Consider the following 11,087-nt stretch of genomic DNA (forward strand, 5'->3'; position numbering starts at 1 on the left):
GCAAAACAAACCTGGCCCAGTGAGCCTGTTTGGTTGAATTTAGAAGTTTTAGTACCATCTGCTGAAGTTAGCATCTAGAAGCAATACATCAGTTCAATTAACTAGTCATACTGAAGTCTAAGTGTACTGTAATTCTGCCACTGCAAATCATTCAATGTAACACGAGATTATAGATCTTTCAAGGCAAGGCCTTTTCACTTATCTAATATAGTTGTATATAGTAGTTAAATTAAGGGACAGCTGAACTACCAAGGCACTTTATCCAATATAACGTTAATACTAGGTATATGCAGAATTCTGACAGTTTGTTATTTAAAACAAATAAATTTAATCACAGTAAATATTCCTGATAGTAAGTCACAACAAAGCCTTTCCTCTTTCCTCTTTCCTTTTCTCTTACATTTAAGAAAATGTAAGATGGAGACAATAATGTTAGCTGTTGCACTGACATAAGGGACTGATGGCTCTTACGCCTTTTTAAATACCTGTGGTAAATGTGGTAAAACTCCTTTACACTACAAAGCAGTTCAAAACTTCTTCTTCTCTCAGGTGAAACATACTGTCAGTTCTTGTGACCAGAAAGCAAGTGTCACTTCAGGCTGATGGCACTAGGTGCTAAAGCATCATTTCAGCTGTCCTTGACATCAGCAAGTTTGCTGTTGCGGAAGGTGCTAGGCTGTGTCAGTGTAAAGAGCCCAACCAGTCCTGGCAACTTCAGCCAACTGATGGGACTTTATTTCTAGTCTATGAAGGTCAAACCTGTTTGTCAAACACTGCAGAGTTACGCTCCTAAAGCACCACTTGACTGCAGTTCAGGTACCTGCCTTCTGAAATATACAGAAGAAACATACTTTAAAATAATCAAGTCTCTTGTGTGAAAGAAAAACACATTTTGCCACTTAGCCACTGGAACCAGTCTATAAATGCACTCTCCTGCTCAGCTTGACACTGGCAATCGCTATTTTTCTAAGACAGAAATAAAATTCAGTTCATTTTATTTTAAGTATTAATAAAATTTGTTCTTGTTCTTGCTGGATTTCACAATAGATTGTCTAAGGTTGTCAGAGAAACAAAGTGTTCAGGTATGTCACAGTGAGACTTTTTGTTATCTAAGAGGTAGTACACTCAGTCATCTCTTTCATTCAAGTATTTTATCAAGTCTGAATATTTATAAGCTATTGTATAGCTAAGCAAAAAAAAAAAAAAAAAAAAGAGAAAAGTACCAGTCACCTGGCCTTGATTTAGACTTAATTATATAATATCCCCTTAAGTTATTAAGTTATCAGTTATTCCCTGAGACAGGTTGCTGTTTAGTATGTACCAGACAATCAGGATGAAACACTACAAATATTCACAAAAATGATTACTTAATGTCCTTTCCCCATAGCAGTCCTGTACGACAGGACAAAATGGAGATGTTTTGAAGGACCCTACCAATAACAGTTCCAGGAAAAGAAATACATTAGATCATACTGTGGTCTGCTAATGATCTAGTTTTTAAACATTGTTTGAGGTGTATCTTGTAAATATGACTCAAGCATTCTGATATAAGTTGCTATTAAAATGTTAGATCCTGATTTTTAAATTAAATATACCAAATGATATCTATTGTACAACCCTTCTAGTGACATAACAAGATTTAAACTTGATCTGTGTGCAGTTATCATGACTTTTTGCTTTTATTTTCTGTGTGATTTATCTTTTTAAGAATGTGTGGATATGCAAAGAGCAATGCTCATTTTATGCTCACGTTTGCTTTTGTTTCTTAAAAGACTGGGAAATACACCCTGTTGATTTCAGGCAGAGATCTTAAAATCATTTTTCCTTATTTTTTGTTTTGATTAAAGTAAAAAGCATTTACCATTTTTAGCTACTCTAAAATGCTGGTTTTGTTTGAAGATGTGTTATACATCAGTTTTAGCAGTTATATCTTTTATTTCACGGTCTGGATGACATTGAGTTACTGAAATTGGACAATACCTATGGTATATTTTCATGGTCTGTACTGTTTTGCTGATGATTTTACTAAAATCAGTGTCTTTTTTGAAAGAAAGAAAAAAAAAGGCAAATTTTCCCTTGAGATGACAAAAAATGTTGACTTATATGCATGGGCATCTTGAGATGAAACTTTGTAGTTCCTAACCCACACCAAACAGGGCTGTCATCTGATTTCATAATGGTAGGTTTGCTTTGACTGTAGTTTTCAGGCATTCAAAATCTCTGTATGTTTCACGGTGACTATGTGATCCTTGGTAAGCAAAGAAGAAAGGCAGTGTTCAAGCTTTGTGGAAGACTGTTTGTTTTGCATATGCATGCAGTTTGTTTCTCAAATAAGCAACTTCAGTTACTCTTTTGGTTTTGCTTAAAGAAGCACACTTGAAAAATCCTCTATTTTTATACAGCATGTTTTCTGCTTTTTGAGACTTCCTTCTCAACTAAGTAGGAATATCCTTAATGGTCTCTGTCTTTCTGAGTCAAATATGTCATGGAAGGTGCAGAAGAATTGATTACGTACTGACTTTTTTTTTCTCCATATAGTCTGTGTTCACCCTTCTCTGTGCAGAATTAACTTTTTTCATTTGCAAATGATTAGGAAGTCAGTATCCACAGATGGTGCCTGTTGATACACTGCTAAACAATTTACTTTGCATATGTGATTCTTTTAATCTCATGAAATTTCCTCCCTTTTCTATTATATTTTCACAGTTCTTCCTGATTTCCTTTCCTTGCTATTATTTTATTTCCTTCTTATTACAAAAAATATATTTCTTTCTTGATCAGAAGGATATTTGTTAGGTCAGGACTTTAAGGCAAGCGTTGTGCTGAGCAGGAAAATCATAGTGCAAGGGTAGTGTAAGGTGGAGGGTTCCACACAGAGCACAGAATATCTAATTTTTCCAGTTAGAGCACAGATAACCTTACTTTTTAAAGGAAAGGTGTTGGATGTCCTACAAAGTCATCATGGGCTTCTGACCAAGCAACTGTGAATCTGTGGCTGGATGGCCATAGTGCAGACTGTCTGATCATTCCAGGGCCTGGTAGATAATGGGCAAGTAATAAGCACATCAAGGTCATAATGTTGGTTTACCTGTTTACCACTTTGCCTGTTTACCAACCTAGCATTGTGTTGATCATTGCCCTAGAGGAACAGCCTTGCTCTAACTCTGCTTCTCTGGATACTATGAGACGATCTGACAATCTGCAGAGAAACTGGACAGTTTCCTTTTCACATAAGCTTGTAGAGGACGAAAGATTTCTCCTTAATATGAAAAGACTTAAAAGAACATGTCTCTTTAGTCAGTTTTACCTTCAATTTAAATACCAATTTCTGTAACTTACTCATTGCAAAAAAATGTAACTCTTGGTGACTAATGTTGATTGTACCATGAGGCTCTCAGCGGATAATAATATTTAAATATGTTAAATGTTTAAGAATAAATAATTGTAGCAAATTAATGCAAACTAATAAAGTTGTTTCTTGGTGAAGATAATTTCTTCAAGGAAGTACCATGGCAGTTGTTTTTTGATTTCCATCGTCTGTCTCTGTGAGAACAGCTTTAAAATTGTGACACTAAGTAAATGACAGAAAATGAGTATGAAATTGAGACTAATCTTAATTTTTGGAATTCAAGTGCAGTCCTCAACTAACTTACTTTAGTCTGAAAGGAGAATCAGGCCTTTTGTCTTCACATCAAAGCAACTTCTGAACCTGATTTTTCACTTTGCAAAGGAGGTTTTGATATACCATGTGGGATTACAATCAACAAAGATGAATAGGTGTGCATCTAAGTAACTATAATTACTATCTACAAATAGATGCCTGCACTGCACTTGTATCATTTTGGGCAGGGACCACATTAAACTTTGCAGATTTGTTCATAGATAGTGTAAGTTACAAGTCAGTTATTGTGGGATGATTAGGGCCATCCGTGCAGGGCAGGCTCTACATGGAATGGGTACATCACCCACCTAGAGACAACAATTCTGCTGCTTGCGTCAGAGTCTCATGACATTTCAACTACATCTGAAAAGAAGAAAATACATGTAATGTGATGACAAACAGAAAATATAGGCTGTCCTTGTATACAAGTATAGCAGCAAGTGGTGGAGAATACTCTGCCCTGTTTCAGATGGCAAGAAAGACAAGGTTTTGACTGTTCCATCCCTTGAAAAAAGAAGGGAGAAAGGAATTGTTTAAGAAATGGAGAAAGCTTTTAATCCTACAATGAACTTGCAAATATAATCTTCATGCATGTGGACATATTGGAAGAGCACCACCAATAGTTGTAAAAAGCATGCCAAAAGCTTACAGAATCCATGTGACTATGCCCAGAGTTCGGTGAAACCAAAGGCTTAGACAATTTAGGCTAACTAACACTGAAGAGTCATGGATTGAAAGTCAGTCAGTCAGTGTTAGTTCCAGTACATCAGTTTCAAGAGATGCATCTATCCACACTCCCTTCAAAAACTGAGTGAAGATTTTAAGTTTGTCATTCTGCACAAAGAAAGGAAAGTCATCTCTCTCTCTCCCTCTCTCTCTATTTCCTAAAAGCTTTTTAAATTACTAAGGCTCCAAAGAGCTCTACAATCAACTCCCATGAGATTAAATTGAGGCAGGTTTTATTACACAAAGTGTATTAAAAAATTGTGGCACTTACAGGTTAATTTTGGAATTCTTTGAACTTATTATGCTTGTGCCTATAGTAGTTGTGCCAAAGTGTTCTCGGAGGTTTGGCCTGAAACTTGCCCTTCTCAGGATTCAGGAAACTTATCTGTCTTTGTGACAGGTGACATTAGGGCTCTGTCACATAGAAAACTAGAGTTCATAGTGTAGATGCGACAGCTTGAGTCCAGGGCCCTTTTTCACTGTATGCAGGTGCTTTATGCTTTGGATATCATTGGAGTGCTCTGTATGCCAAGTTTATATGAGAATTATAGGGGATCCTCTCCAGAACTGGCCCTAAGAGTACTCTAGATCTCATCCACTGTAGTCAGGCACTGGTCCTAGCTTTAACAATGCACCTAGGATATTAAATACAGCAATACAGCTGTTCCCATGAGGCTAGATTTTTGGAAGGACTCCACTCAAAATACATAAGGAACAACCCAGAAATTGGAGTGAAAAAATATACTCCTGACCAAACTGCTAGAACACAACCAAGATAGAAAATAGAAACACAGTTCTTAGAAAACAAAGATATTAAGAAATGTAGCTAATAATTCTGTATTAAAAGAACTCCAAAATCTTTTTTTAAACTTTGATTTCAAGTGGTTTCCTGTTTTCATGCCCTTAGAAGACTTGAAGAAGTGACTGGTATGTAAATGAAGAAGTGAACAGTTTGATAAAAATAAGGGACATCATAATGTTCTACTGGAATAAAAGCTTATAACATTTTTCCTTCTCCCCCCTCCCCCCCTTTTTTGTTATATTAATTATAGACATTCTATTAACCCCACAACATTTTTGAATATTAAAACTTCTCACATGTGGTCTGTAAGATGGACATCCTCTACATAAAAACACAAACCTGGAAGTTTTAATATGAAAATATTAAAAATATTACCGGGCTTACCATGTTTATTATTCACTTCAGAAGGAAAACACAAAGGTGTATCCATTCTACATTTTGTTTGTAGACTTTGCTTTTTTTTTTTTTTTTTTTTTTTTTTTTTTTTTTTTTTTACAAATGTTACATTGATTTTTTAAACATTTGTCCTCATGGAGCAAACTCAAGATCGGTGACTAATTTCAGGCAGCAGAAAATATCTTTTAACATGTTCTAAACAGGCTCTAGTTAAAGTTTTGAGGGATGAAAATACATGTCAGTTCCTGGAAAATCCTGAAGCAGGAAATCTTGGCCCTGTCTGAACCGTATGAAATATCAAAAGGAGAAAAGTTTTTTATTGCTGTGTATAAAATTGGATATTTAAAGCCTAAAGTAGTTTTTAAATTGCACTTGGTCTAGTGTAGGAAATGGCTATTCTTTTGAAATGTGTGTTGTCTGAAATAGACAGTGACTGAAAATGTAACTGAGCTGTGAAGTCATCTTCTAGCAGCTTTTTTTGAGTGGTGTTCAGGACTATTCTAAGCTTAGCTAAAACTATCCATGGTGAGTATTCTAAAATGAAAAACGAAATAAAGCATGCATCTACATAAATCTTGAAAGAGGATTCCTCAAGATATTTTGGACACCCTAAAAACTTACCAGTCCATTCCAAAATCAAGACTAGCTATAAGCTTTAGTGAAGAAGTCTGAATAACCTGATAAACCGGCCATGAAAGCTAAGTAATTTCCTCAGCCTACTCTAACCTCCATCCAACAATGTTCATTTAATTTTCTATGGACCTTTATTTCTTTAGCTTGAGCTTCCAACTTCTTTTAATAACATCAGAAGAAAATTTGAGTTCTCAATAATTAAAATATTTGGGCAATTGTCAACTGATAAACTATTCTCCCGATGTATTTGAGAGAGTTCAGGAGAGATCATGTTACCATTGAGACTGGCTAAAAATTTTGGGCAGTGTATTAGTGTTCTGATATGACAAGTGAAGTCTGAAACCATCTTGGTGTAGACAAATCTAGTCAACACCAGATGACAAGATACTCTTAACTATGGATACAGCAGGATAAATTACCTGGGGTTTAAGATATTAGCTTAGAACCCTTCCTTTATAGTTGAGCAAGAGAAAGATGAGCCTCTGCACCACATCCAGTCCTGCTGCTATCCATTTGTTGTTCTGGAGTGAGTGGAATTGCTGCCTTAAGGTGCCTCAATAGGAAACCTGCAGTGACTCTGTTGACTTCCAAGTACCTAGGTCAAGGGCTGATAAATGCCAGCTTCTGCTTTCTCTTTGGGCAGTGGACAGAGGAGTAAATGTTGTGGGAAAGGCTGGTTGTGGATAAATATAGCTTATCCACTTCTGACAGGGTACCACCTGTGTGCATGCATTCCTCAGGTGCAGCAATCACCTTCATTTAGCTTTTCTTTTTATTTTCTATTACAGCAGTAACAAATATCTCCAGTGAAAAAATCTTCTGTCTGTATTAAGCACCTATCTTATAATAGAACAAATCTGCTGCCAGAGATGCCTGCCTCTCCATGAATTACGGAAAGACTGTAAATGAGCAGCTGTAAGATGAGGCCTCCCTTGAAAATCTGCAAAAGGATCAGAAAAGTGGACCACAAATGCTACCTCTTTTCAAGCAGTTTTCGATAGGAAAAAAAAAAAAAAAAAAAAAAGAAAAAAGAAAAAAAATGTAGTTTTTGAAAGGAATGAAAGAAATACTCCCTGCAGCTGCAAGGGAAAAAAAACTGATGACTACTCTTTTTCTTCTGAGTACAACTAGCTCGTTGCTTGGTAGATGCGCTAGTTTGAGGCATGCTGTGGATATTCTGCATGCTGGTTGTTCTAGATCTTATTCTGAAATACTTCATATTTTCTGTGCAACATGCTGGTAACTGGTGTGCCCAGTACAGTTTAGGGAGGGGCAGGAGCTTAGAAGTTACAGACCTTTAATTCTGGGTAACCAAGTCCTTCATTTGATGGGAAACCTTGATCTTACTGGACCAGTTCTCAATTCTGTAAAGAAAGGGTAAAAGCAACATGTTAATAAATGCTCACTAACATATGCAAACAATACTTTTTTGAATGCTACTTGAGACAAAGTCCCCACAGAAAAATCACCAGTGATTTTGGAAGGTTAACCTGCAGCCCACACCGTAAGTATCTATTATTGAACCAATGATTATGCTAGTCATAACCATTTAGGTATGAAGGACTGTAGCCAAAACGTTGATGCTACTCTTATTGTTGTATGACCTTTCCTATGTTTCCAAGAAAGCTTTGCTGTGTTGAGAAAAATCTACTGACCTAAGCTTTTAAAAAGATTGGCAGACTGTACTGAGTGGGAGTCTGCATGAGAGCAAAGGATAAATATTTGCAATACAATGGAGATAAAGATGAGGCTGGAAATGTTACTGCAGCATCGAGGCTTTATTTTACTTTTGAAATTGGGTGAGTGCCAAAAGGACTAAATCAGCACACTGGAAAATGAAAAAAACAAACTTTCTTAAAATAAAAAGGTAAGTTATTAGCAACAGGAGTACAATTTTTATTCTGAATATGACTCCTGGAATTTTGTCTCTTCTGAACCTGAAGTAATACTAATGGAAAAAAATATTGTGTTTGTTTTTTGCAGTCCACATACGTATCTGCCTTTATAATTTACATAAGTATTGTAGTGGAATATTAACTTCCATTATTTATGAATCTATTGAACTTTGCAAGGATGTGCTGACAGTTGAAGGATTATAATTTTAAAGGCAGTTCAGTTCACATCATAAATATCCTAAAAGGTTACATCCTTCAGTTGTTATTACCTTACAGTAACATCTGAAGGAATTTAAAGTCAGAGTTGTTTCCTGTCAATTCAGAAGTTTCACCAAAATTATCACAGTAGAAATCTGAAAGTACAGATTTATCACTGTGTGGGAACATGTATATTTTTGCTGAGTACTTTGGTCTCATGGGTATCCTGTTACTATATGGAATCCCATTTTCTTGGTTCTTATACGACCTCTTCACTGTGGAGTTGCCAAAGAACAGAACTGGGATCACAGCATTCAGACTGCTTTCATACAATACATACACTGCAATAAAGGGATAATTTTGTTTTTCTTCCATGTTGTAATATAGCATTTCTGGACTTCTGGGCTGCATGACTCTCAGCTTGTAATAGTTTCTTTAGAACTACAGCAAGGCATGATTTACCCCAATTTAGGTGAAAGGTGGCCAGTCTGAGCAACCTGATTTTAAAGTATAAATTTATAATTATATTAAAAACCGGCTAACCAAACAAAACCCAAACACAATGGCAACAAAAACCAAACAACAACTATTGAGATCACTTGGCATCTTACTGCATCTTTACTGTGTGTAAAATGATTAATAAAATTTATTTTTTTATTATTACTATTTTTTTCTAGTAATCTGATGGCAAATACTGACTAATCATTTCCATTTACTTGCTTGTAACAGAGAGGGGAAAAAAAGAATTTATTAGCCTGGTGTATTGAAGTGGACAAATAGGTTATACTGAAAAAAATATGAGTATTTCATTGCTTTAAAAAAGAGTGCCTGTAGCATTTCTTGTAATCACTGTCTTACACTTTTTATGTTACCTCCCATAATAAATAGTACTAGTATAGATTTCTAAGAACACTTCATTTTAAGGATGTGAAGGAGACTAACAAATATAAACTGATACATTTTGGCCAGATTGTTAACTTTTCCCAAGAGAATTTAAAACAGCACACTATGCTGATATTCATCATCAAGAACTAAGAAAATGGCCCCTTGTCTATATAAGTCATACATGGATATTTTTGTTCATCACTGCTCGAATGAAAGTTAGAAACATCCTATTTCTTATTCAAGCAGTTCCTAAATGTGGGACTCCCACACTGTATCAGTATTTCATATAGTTTAAAGGACCGATTTCCTGCACTAAGCAGTAGATCTGTCTTTCAAAGCTATTAACAGTCTGTACACAGCTGCAGAATGTGTGCTAATAGAGAAGGTGTCAAATTGAGAACCTGTATTATAGTGCCTGGCTTTGAACAAACTTTCCTATTGAAGTATGGGGAGCTGAATTATCCCTGTTCAGGAAAAAAAGTTGGCAAAATTATTTTAAGGCAATAAATTCTTTTATTCTTTTATTGTTTTCACTATGATGCTGAAGACAAATAATGATAATAATAATTTATTATTTATTATTTAGCAGCAGTAAACTTACACATTGGTAAAAAATTGAAATATTTCTGGTTTGGGAACCTGGAAAAAAATTCAAAAAGGCCTGCAGTTCTCTTTTTTCCCTCTCATAATTGAAAATAAGCACTAGTAATCAGTGGGTTTTCAGAGGTGATGGTATAAACTACTTGGGCTAAAGAAAGAGCAAAAAGAAATACAGAGCTGTCCAAGTCAAACTACAAAGGAATTTAAGGTAAATAAACTCAAGAAATCAAGATGAAGCCACAACATCAGATTATTATCCTTAAACACTTTCTTTCTTTAGGAAACCATGTATGATATAAACCCACAGTACTTACTGAAGAAGTGAACTCACTGACTCCTCTTGACTATTTCAGTCAGGATTACACCCAATAATTTCATTGGGACTACTTGTTAGGTAAAGGATGACAAATCTGGTCCTAAACTGGTAGACTCTGTTGATGAATGTGCATCCTAATTTTCAGTGACATTTAAGTGAGTTAAACATATGTACAGAGAGAACGAAGCGCCAAAATGTGTTGCTTTGCCAAGTTGCCACAGTTGGAAGCTTTCAGTAAATTTCCATATGTTTATTGATAAATCCTCCATTTTGAATAAAACATCATTTCATTTTTGGAATATATTTAGAGTGACATGCCCTTAAGGCTAAGCGATACCTTGTCTTTCTCCAAACACCTGTAAAAAAAAGTGGTTTATTCACTTTTGTCTAAATATTTGCAAGAAAACTGAATTTTCTGGTAGCTAACAGTTATTACAAAACATTTGCATTTTTAAAAGCACAGATCTAACAATAATTAAAATTTAAAACTATGAAAAAATAACAAACAATTCTAGCTACTATTAGATTGCTCAGTAGTACTAGGTAACATAACACAAACCCCTACACATCCTTAGCAAGTGATTCTGTGATATGCAATGTGCATATCACAGCAAGTTCTGAATTAACCATGATGCAGCTGTTTCATGTGTCAGAAACCTTGTCTGAATCACAGGGCTCCATAAAGACAATATGAAGAATCTCAGTGTTTGGAAACAAATGCTGTAGTTGTCCTGGTTAAAAAAATACATTCCCATGTCTATTGACCTCTTTCACCCTCTAAATCTAGATCCACTATTAATCCAACCTGCAAAACCGATCAGGCAAGTACCTAGGATGGTTAGAGCTGTAACAGCTCACAGCAAGGTCCTATACTCTCTGACCACAGCTACTAGCAGATGCCTGGAGAAGACGTAAAGACATGTTGAATACAGAGATTATAATTCCAGTTTAGTTTCTCTGTATCCACTGATATGT

The sequence above is a fragment of the Aythya ferina genome, assembly GCF_964211825.1.
Source record: "Aythya ferina genome assembly, chromosome: 1".
Lineage (NCBI taxonomy): Eukaryota > Metazoa > Chordata > Aves > Anseriformes > Anatidae > Aythya > Aythya ferina.